Below are 9114 nucleotides of genomic sequence, written 5' to 3'. Positions count from 1 at the left end.
CCATTTGCTTCATAAAAACCGAAAATGGAACAAAAAGAAACAAAAGGCTCAAAGTTCTAAAGATGTGGCTTGAAAAGAAGGGGAAAGGCTCAAATGGTTAGCAAGATGACAAATGTAAACCCAATGAACTAAAAAAGAAAGAAGAAAATCCTAGAAATGAAAAATTACCACCCCGAAAAATTGCCTTTGTCCTTCCTAGTTGGTTCGGTCACGTATTTGAGAATTATGAGTCAAGATTCAAGATTAGGTATGCAAAAGTTAAGGATCCACGCCGCACAATCAAAAATGATGAAGGCTTGAAAAAGAAAAATCCTCACACGGTTGTAGCAAAAACTTACTAAAGTTGTCAAATCCACCAAAGGAAGCAACTCCTTCTTACCACAAACCAAAAGAATCCGGCTTTAAGGCCCCAAAAGGTCTAAACCGCTACCTTAGCATGCCCTATCCTAGAGTCAGCCAAAGATACTCTCAAACCGTGCAAACCATTGTTTTTAGGAAGAAAAATAGCCACTGTGTAAGTTCAAGTGGTACTAAGTCCAAAGTAAAAGAAAAAAAATGAAGAAAGAAAAGCAATGCCTCAAAAACATTTTATTCATATTCACAAAAACAAGTTTTGTTTTATTTTTTTTCTTTTTTTTTTTCTTTTTTTTTTTTTTTTGTTTTTTGTTTTTTGTTTGTTTGTTTTTGTTTTTGTTTTTTTTTTATTTTTTTATTTAGGAAGAAAAGAAAAGGACTAAAAACAAAATAAAGAGAACAAGGGATAAAAAGAAAACAAAAGAATAAGAAAAAGAGAAAAGGAAAACATGAAGGAAGAAGAAAACCAAAAGAAAAAGAAAAAGAAGAAAAGGGAAATGAAATGAAAAATAGAAAAGTAAAGGAGAAGTAGAAAGCAATAAGGAAGTAATGCTAACACACATAAACCCCAATCAACAAACAAGTGAACATTCGGCCACAACGCCAATGTTCCCAAACACACTAGGGTGTTAAAAAGCAAACAACCTCGAACCATTCAACTTCTCCTAGAACTAATTCTAGACTAAGCAACCAAGAAAAGAAAAAGAAGAGAATAAGAAAGATCTCACCGGGCGCCAAAGTTATGGTTCATTAAACAAGGTGAAAGAGCACCTTTATGAATCGTAGAAATCCAAAGCATAAGCGATAGAGCAAGGTGAAAAATAAAAAACTATATACAAAGAAAATTGTTAGTAACTTCAATACAAAAGAAAAGAAGAAAAGAGAAAATAAAATGCATGAAAATAAAAAAAAAAATAAAAAAAAAAAAAAAAAAAAAAAAGCAAGTAATAATAGCAACAAGAATCAGAATCATCAGACTAAAGCAGTATCAAGAGACAAGATATCAGACAGTCATCATCAGAAATCATCATAACAGAGACACAGAGAAACTCAGCGGACAGCGATCAGCTAAACAAGCAACAAAACCAATAACCGGGCAGAGAAATCAGCAAAAATACAGCATCATCATCATAAAACCAAAAGACAAAGAGATCAATACCAGAAGCATAGGAGACCAGGAATGAACTACAAAAACAAGGGGGGAAACGGTGAAGCACGGAAACAAATGACATAAAGCACCCCCAAGCTTAAACTGGACTACCCCCCTAACTCTAAACCTAAAGACATATAGGCAACAGAGAAACATCATATAAAGCACATGAGAAGGGAGTAGCCACGGTAGTATCACTCCGCACTATGGTAAAGGGTAGAATGAGAACTCCCCTCACCGGTCTCCATCATATGACTAGAGCTAGCCATCTCGCTCACGTCCATGGGAGCCTTACCCCTTAACCTACCTTCCCTCCTAGCTCTATCAACCTCAAAATAATGAGACCAATCATCTAATACCGGCTCACTCGACCTACCCCACCTTCCAAAAGTCTCGGGGTCCGAAAAGGGCGAAGGATTACCCGGATCATATGTATAATCACAACCACCGGGCCGCCGATAGTCGTAAGTGGCGGGGGTGGTGCCTATGATAGAATTAGGGTGAACATGAGGGCCCTCCCAATAAGGGTAGCAAGGCCGAGGACCAATGGTAGGATCAAAAGGCTCCCATTGAGGGATAGGTCCTTGTTGGACCGGGAGATACGGGTAATTCACATAGGGCTCGATCTCCCCCCCTCCGAACATGTAAATCGTACAATTGATTTGTATGATAGTCATAACCAAGATTAGGGGTTTGCATAGAAGGCATAGAATATAACACATTAGCAATAGAATCAAGCCTAGCATGAATGGTTGACAAATCAAAAGTAGAAGGAGTAGGAGAGGGGGAAGGAATAGGCAAACCTTCCGGTTCAACCGTGGGAATAGTTTGAACATTCGATGAGAAAGCATTGGTTGAGCGGCCTCTTGTATGATTCGTCCTTCGTCGAATAGAAGGATCAATATCTCGCACCGGAGGCCTCCAAGACAAGGAATCTTTCTCTTTCGGTCGGGTAGTTGCCGCTTTGCATGGGATTAAGAACCATTCTTTAATCCGAGAAACTTTCCAAATGAAGACATCATCCTTTCTAGTACGATCGAGAAACTTTTGGTTCACAAGGGCGGAGATGTTGAGGAAATGAGAAGAAGATTTCTCTCGAGGATCGATAATTGGGGAAAGCTCATTAACAAAGTCTTATAGTCGTCATTGATGCAAAGAGCCAGGATAGAAATCATCCCTCCCAATTGGATGTTCCTTGATAGGCTAACTCCATCACGGATATCCAAGAATCGATTGATAAAGTGCTCCGTGAAATCCACTAGCTCAATCTCAAAGTCGTTTTGGTCGACTATCCACAACCAAAAAAGCTCTTCTTGGGAGATAGCTCCCAAAGAGTCCTTGGAGCAAAGAGCGTAAGTGAGGAGACAGTTGAAATACCGCATAGCTGGATGAATCATGGAAGCGGTCTTGGAATTTTGAGGCTCATACTTTCCTTTCTCCGAGATACTTCTCCACCAACGTTGCTCGTTATATCCATGGTCATTTGCCATTCTACTATGCGTCGGATAGATACAATGACCCGCGTCCTCGGCCCATGGAAAGTTGAAGTACGAACATAGTTGAGAATCCGTCAATGAGTGATCATGTTTGAAAAGTTGGAAAGTCAAAATCCTTGAGGAATCGTCACCCGGTTCTCGGACTACTTTAAGAGAAGAAAGAAATTCATAGGTTACCCTAGCATAAATAGGGGCGCTCAAATCCAAGAACTCTAAAAGATCAAGGCCCTTTGCAAGAAGTCGCACGTCCTCATCTATGCCGAGAAACTTGGTTGTTGCTTGATCGTAGAATCTTGTTGGTCTTAGCTTCTTCTTGGATAGACGCTTGAAACGATCCCAATGTGATTCTTTAGAAAATTCAATGCCGTATGTCTCTTCTACCTCGGGTAAATGTGGAACAACATGCCTAGATTTGCGTGAACTTAATCTTGCCCGCTTCTTTTGACGGATAGGAGCCATCTACAAGAAGGAAAACAAGCCAAGAGAAAAACTTAACATTTATCATATTTCAATAATAAGCATAAGTAATTGCTCAAGGATCAAGCACAAATGCAATTATCTCAAAATAGAAGCAAGATATGGCTACATATGAACAATGTCATTAATATAGAATCATGAATTTGAAGCAAGTAGGCATGGATTAAAGGCAAAATTGAACATAAGAGACCAAATCATGAATCAAATTGAGCAAAATAATCTCAAACATTAAATTATCAAAGCAATAAAACCATCATAAAAAATACCCATGAGAGAGAAAATGACTAACAATGGTGAATCAAGGAATCAAGAAGGGTATACAAATTCATCATGAAAAAGCTTCAATTTAACATCTAATAACATCATTCAACACAAATTACAAGCTAAAAGAACCAACAATGGAGTTCTACCATGAAAGCAGAAACAAGGGTTTCAAGCTTGAACAATGAGGAAAAAGATGACTAGAAAATAAGAAATTATACCTCAATAAAGCCTTGAATTACTTGTAAATTGCCCAAAATGAAGATTAAAGAGCAAATAGAACACCCAAAGACAAGAATCAAGCACCAAAACAAATCCTCAATGATTCGAATTAGCCCTAAAATTTCGAAAATAGAATTGAAAATTTCAGATTTTTTTTGTTTTGTTTTTGAAAGATTTGAGGTGAGATTAATGTAATATGTGATGAATTGAAATGAAAAAGGATGAAATTGCTTGATTTTCAAAGATATTGAAGGGGTTGAAAAGAGAAAAAGGGGTATAGGGATGAAGGAGGATTCGGGGAGAGAGAATGGAGAAATAAGGGTGCGTTTTTGGGGTTAAAAGGAGGCGCTGAACGCACCTAGCTGCTGCGGCTGGTGCGTGCGCGTAGTGTCTGGTGCGTGCGCACCAGCTGGAGCATGCCAAGGGGAGTTTTTGCCTTGAAACCCCTGACCCCTGTGGTGCGTGCGCGCAGGGCCTGGTGCGTGCACACCACATGTAGCTCGGGGAGGGCTATTTTTCTTCGTCCAAATACTAAAATTTGCTGACCACTGTAGTGCGTGCGCGCGGGAGGGGGTGCATGCGCACCATAGGGTGATCAAATTGTGTTTAAAAATCCGGTAAGAATTTAGCAAAAGGCTAGGGAAAATACCCTTAAATATGCTTTCGTGTTTGCATTCTCACCGGTGATATCGAGTGTCATGATTAAGTACTCAAAAATTTCACAAAAAATAATCCAAAATTTACTCGATCGTGAATATAAAAATCAATGAAAATGAAAACACGATAACATATTACCCCAACGAACTCCTTCACCTAAGCTTAACCAAACCTCATGAAATCTTGAAGTAACACCAAAATTGTTGGAAATTTTCTTCGATCCAATCTCATGGTACCTAAACAAGAGAATAAACAAAAACAAAGAGAAATAAGAAAAATTCTCAAGGATGAAAGAAATATAGAAAATCGTAAAATCAAAAGAAAAAGGTTAGAAAACCGGGTTGCCTCCCGGGTAGCGCTTGTTTAACGTCATAGCTCGACGTCCTCCACCAATTAAGGTGGTTGTCGGAAAAGAAATGAGTGAACAAGGCCAACAAAAGCACCGTCGAAATACTTCTTGAGACGATGGCCATTGACCTTAAACGGAGAAGAAGAATCCATCATTGAGACCTCTACAACACCACTTAGAAAAACATTCTTGACCAAATAGGGACCGCTCCATCTTGACATGAGCTTTACGGGAAACAACTTCATTTTTGAATTGTAGAGAAGAACCTTATCGCCAACACAAAAAATTTTCTTCTCAATAAGCTTTTCATGTGTTTCCTTGGAACGAGCTTTGTACACACTAGCACAATCATAAGCATCAAACCGAAGCTCCTCTAGCTCATGAAGATCTAACCACCTTTTCTCCCCGCACTTGCCAAGTCAAAATTTATCTTCTTGATTTCCCACAAAGCACGGTGTTCAATTTCAACCGGGAGATGGCATGACTTGCCATAAACTAGGCGGTATGGAGTGGTACTTACGGGGGTCTTGAAAGCCGTTCGATAAGCCCAAAGAGCATCATCCAAGTTTTCTGACCAATCCTTTCGATTCCTCGAAACCGTCTTTTCAAGGATGAGCTTGATTTGACGATTAGAGACTTCCACTTGACCGCTCGATTGGGGATGGTATGGGAGGCCGAATCTTTGATGGACTCCATGCTTCCTCAACATCTTTTGAAAGGCATGGTGAATAAAATGAGAACCGTTGTCGCTTATCACCGCCTTTGGTACCCCAAATCTTGGAAAGATTATCTTCTTAAACAACTTCATAACTACCTTGTGGTCGTTAGTTGGGGAGGCAATGGCCTCTACCCACTTAGACACGTAATCGACCGCCACAAGGATATATTGATTTCCGAAAGATGAGGGAAATGGCCCAATAAAATCAATACCCCACACATTAAACACCTCCAACTCGAGTATGGGTTGTTGAGGCATTTCATTTCTCTTGGAGATGTTCCCAACTCTTTGACATCGGTCACATGTCTTTACAAAGCCCCATGAGTCCTTAAAGAGATGTGGCCACCATAGACCGCATTGAAGGACCTTAGTGGCGGTCTTAGAGACACCCATATGGCCCCCGCTTGGATCCGAATGGCACATTTTCAAAACACTAGGCACCTCTTCGTTTGGCACACAACGTCTAAGTAAGCCATCGACCCCTCGCTTGTATAAGATGGGATCATCCCACACATAATGCCTTGCCTCTCTCTTGAGCTTCTTTCTTTGGTTCTTAGAAAAGGAAGGAGGAAACTCTCCACATGCAAGAAAGTTCACTAAATCGGCAAACCATGGGAGCTCCTTTGCTTCAATAGCATACAAGAAGTCATCAAACATCCTATCCTCAATTGGAGAACCATCATCATGAGTTTGAGAATCTTCTAAACGAGAAAGATGGTCCACCACAACATTTTCCGCTCCTCTTTTATCCCTAATCTCAATGTCAAAGGTTTGGAGCTCAAGAACCCAATGGATTAACCTTGGCTTGGACTCTTTCTTGGCAAAAAGATACTTGAGAGCCGCATGATCCGTGAAGATAATGGTTTTGGAACCCAATAGATAACAAGGGAACTTCTCAAAAGCATGAACTATAGCCAAGAATTCCTTCTCCGTTGTAGTGTAATTCCGTTGAGCTCCATTTAGAGTCTTGGACATATAATAGATCACATGAAGTTTCTTGTCCACTCTTTGACCTAAGACACCTCCTATTGTCGAATCACTTGCATCACACATCAACTCAAATGGTAAATCCCGCCTTGGAGCTTGAACAATAGGAGTAGAGATTAGAACTTTCTTCAACTTATTGAATGCCTCCAAACACTTATCATCAAATACAAACTCGGCATCTTTTTGAAGAAGACCATTGAGGGGCTTTGCAATGAGCGAGAAATCCTTGATGAATCTTCTATAAAACCCGGCATGCCCTAAGAAAGATCTCACTCCCTTTACATTCACCGGAGGTGGAAGCTTTTCAATGACTTTAATTTTAGCTTTATCCACCTCTATCCCCTTGTGAGAGATCTTGTGGCCAAGGAATATGCCTTCCTCCACCATGAAGTGACATTTCTCCCAATTCAAGACCAAGTTCACCTTCTCACACCTTGCAAGAAATTTTTCAAGGCATGCCTCAAATGAAACACCTCCTACGGAGAAGTCATCCATAAAAACCTCCATCTCCTCTTCCAACATATCTCCAAATATACTCATCATGAATCTTTGAAATGTCGCGGGAGCATTGCAAAGGCCGAACGGAATTCTCCTATAAGCAAATGTACCATATGGACAAGTGAAGGTTGTTTTCTCTTGGTCATCCGAGTGGATAGGGATTTGGAAAAATCCCGAATAACCATCAAGAAAAAAATAAAACTTGTGCCTTGTTAGTCTCTCAATCATTTGATCAATAAAAGGAAGGGGGAAATGATCTTTCTTTGTAGATGTGTTTAGACGTCTATAGTCTATACACATCCTCCATCCCGTGACCATCCTCGTCGGAATGAGCTCACCTTTCTCATTCTCAACGATGGTCATACCTCCCTTCTTTGGGACAACGTGAACGGGAGAGACCCACCTAGAACTAGAAATGGGGAATATGATTCCCGCATCCAAAAGTTTGGTAATCTCCTTCTCCACTACCTCTCCTATTTGGGGGTGTAGCTTTCGTTGTCTCTCAATAGAAGGTAAAGCACCCTCCTGAAGAGTTATGTGATGTGTACATAAAGCGGGGCTTATACCTTTGAGGTAATTAATGGTATAACTTTTGAGCTTGATGCTCACTCAAAGAAGAGCTAACAATCACGGGAAAAGTGGAGTTGGGTCCCAAAAATTCATACCTAAGGTGTGATGGAAGAGGTTTGAGCTCAACCATTGGAACACCTTTACCTTCCTTTGATGTTGCCACTTGCAACGCTTCTTAGCTAGAAATGCTCAAACACATTTGCTCTTCAACATCCTCAAAGCTTCCATTGAGCACATCTTCATACAAAGCCATCTCCTTGCTAGGAGTACCTATCTTTTCCTTATTCAACAAAACATTCTCAAGAGCATCGTTAGAAGTGAGCAATTGCTCATGCATAGAAGACACAACATGATCGAGAGAATCAATCAACATGCAATTTTCTAAAAAAGGATTTGGATACTTCATGCTATCATTCAAGTCAAATTCTATCACCTCATCCCCTACTTTGAGTGAAATTTTAGCACTTTTCACATCTATCAAAGCACCCAAAGTAGCAAGGAATGGTATCCCTAGAATGATAGGAATATTAGCATCTTCGTCCATCTCAAGCACCACAAAATCTACCGGAATAACAAATTTCCCAACCCTCAAAGGAACATCCTCTACCTTACCCATAGGAAACTTAATTGACCTATCGGCCAATTGCAAAGTGATGTTAGTAGGTAAGAGTTCCCCTAGCTCAAGTCTTTGGTACACTGAATATGTCATAAGGCTAACACTAACTCCTAGGTCACACAAGTCATGCTCAATTTGCATTTTATAAATGGCACAAGGGATGGAAAAGTTTCCGGGGTCTTTTACCTTAGGTGGAATCTTGTTCATTGTGATTGCACTACAATTCTCGGTCAAGTTCACCGTCTCTACGCCATCACAAGTCCTCCTACTACTCGAAATGTCTTTGAGGAATTTTTCGTAGTTGGGCATTTGGGTGACAACTTCGGTAAATGGTAGAGAAAGGTGAAGTTGCTTGAGCATGTCAATGAATCTTCCAAATTGTTCATCTAACTTGTGTCTCGTGAATTTTTGTGGATAAGGAAGCTTGGGTTTCACAATTTCTTTCTCCATTCTCACCTCACTAGGCTTCTCAATCTCAGCCTCACTCAAAGATGCACCATCTCTCTCATCTTCAACCAAAACCTCTTTTGTGCCCTCTTTGGTCTCACTCTTCCTAGGAAAACTCTCCTCAAGAACCTTACCACTCCTTGTGACAATAGCATTGACCGATCTCTTGGGATCTAGGCCTTGGGAAGGTAAAGAAGAAGGACTAGCATGGTCTTTCAAAGCATTAGCAAGTTGAGAAATTCGGTTTTCAAGCATCTTATTATGAGTCATCATTTCATTAAATTTCTTATCACTTACGGTCATGTAAGTGTT

This window comes from Chenopodium album, chromosome 18, assembly GCF_948465745.1.
Source record: "Chenopodium album chromosome 18, dcCheAlbu1.1, whole genome shotgun sequence".
Classification (NCBI taxonomy): Eukaryota; Viridiplantae; Streptophyta; class Magnoliopsida; order Caryophyllales; family Amaranthaceae; genus Chenopodium; species Chenopodium album.
The sequence above is the reverse complement of the archived record's forward strand: the minus strand, read 5'-3'. Positions refer to the sequence as shown.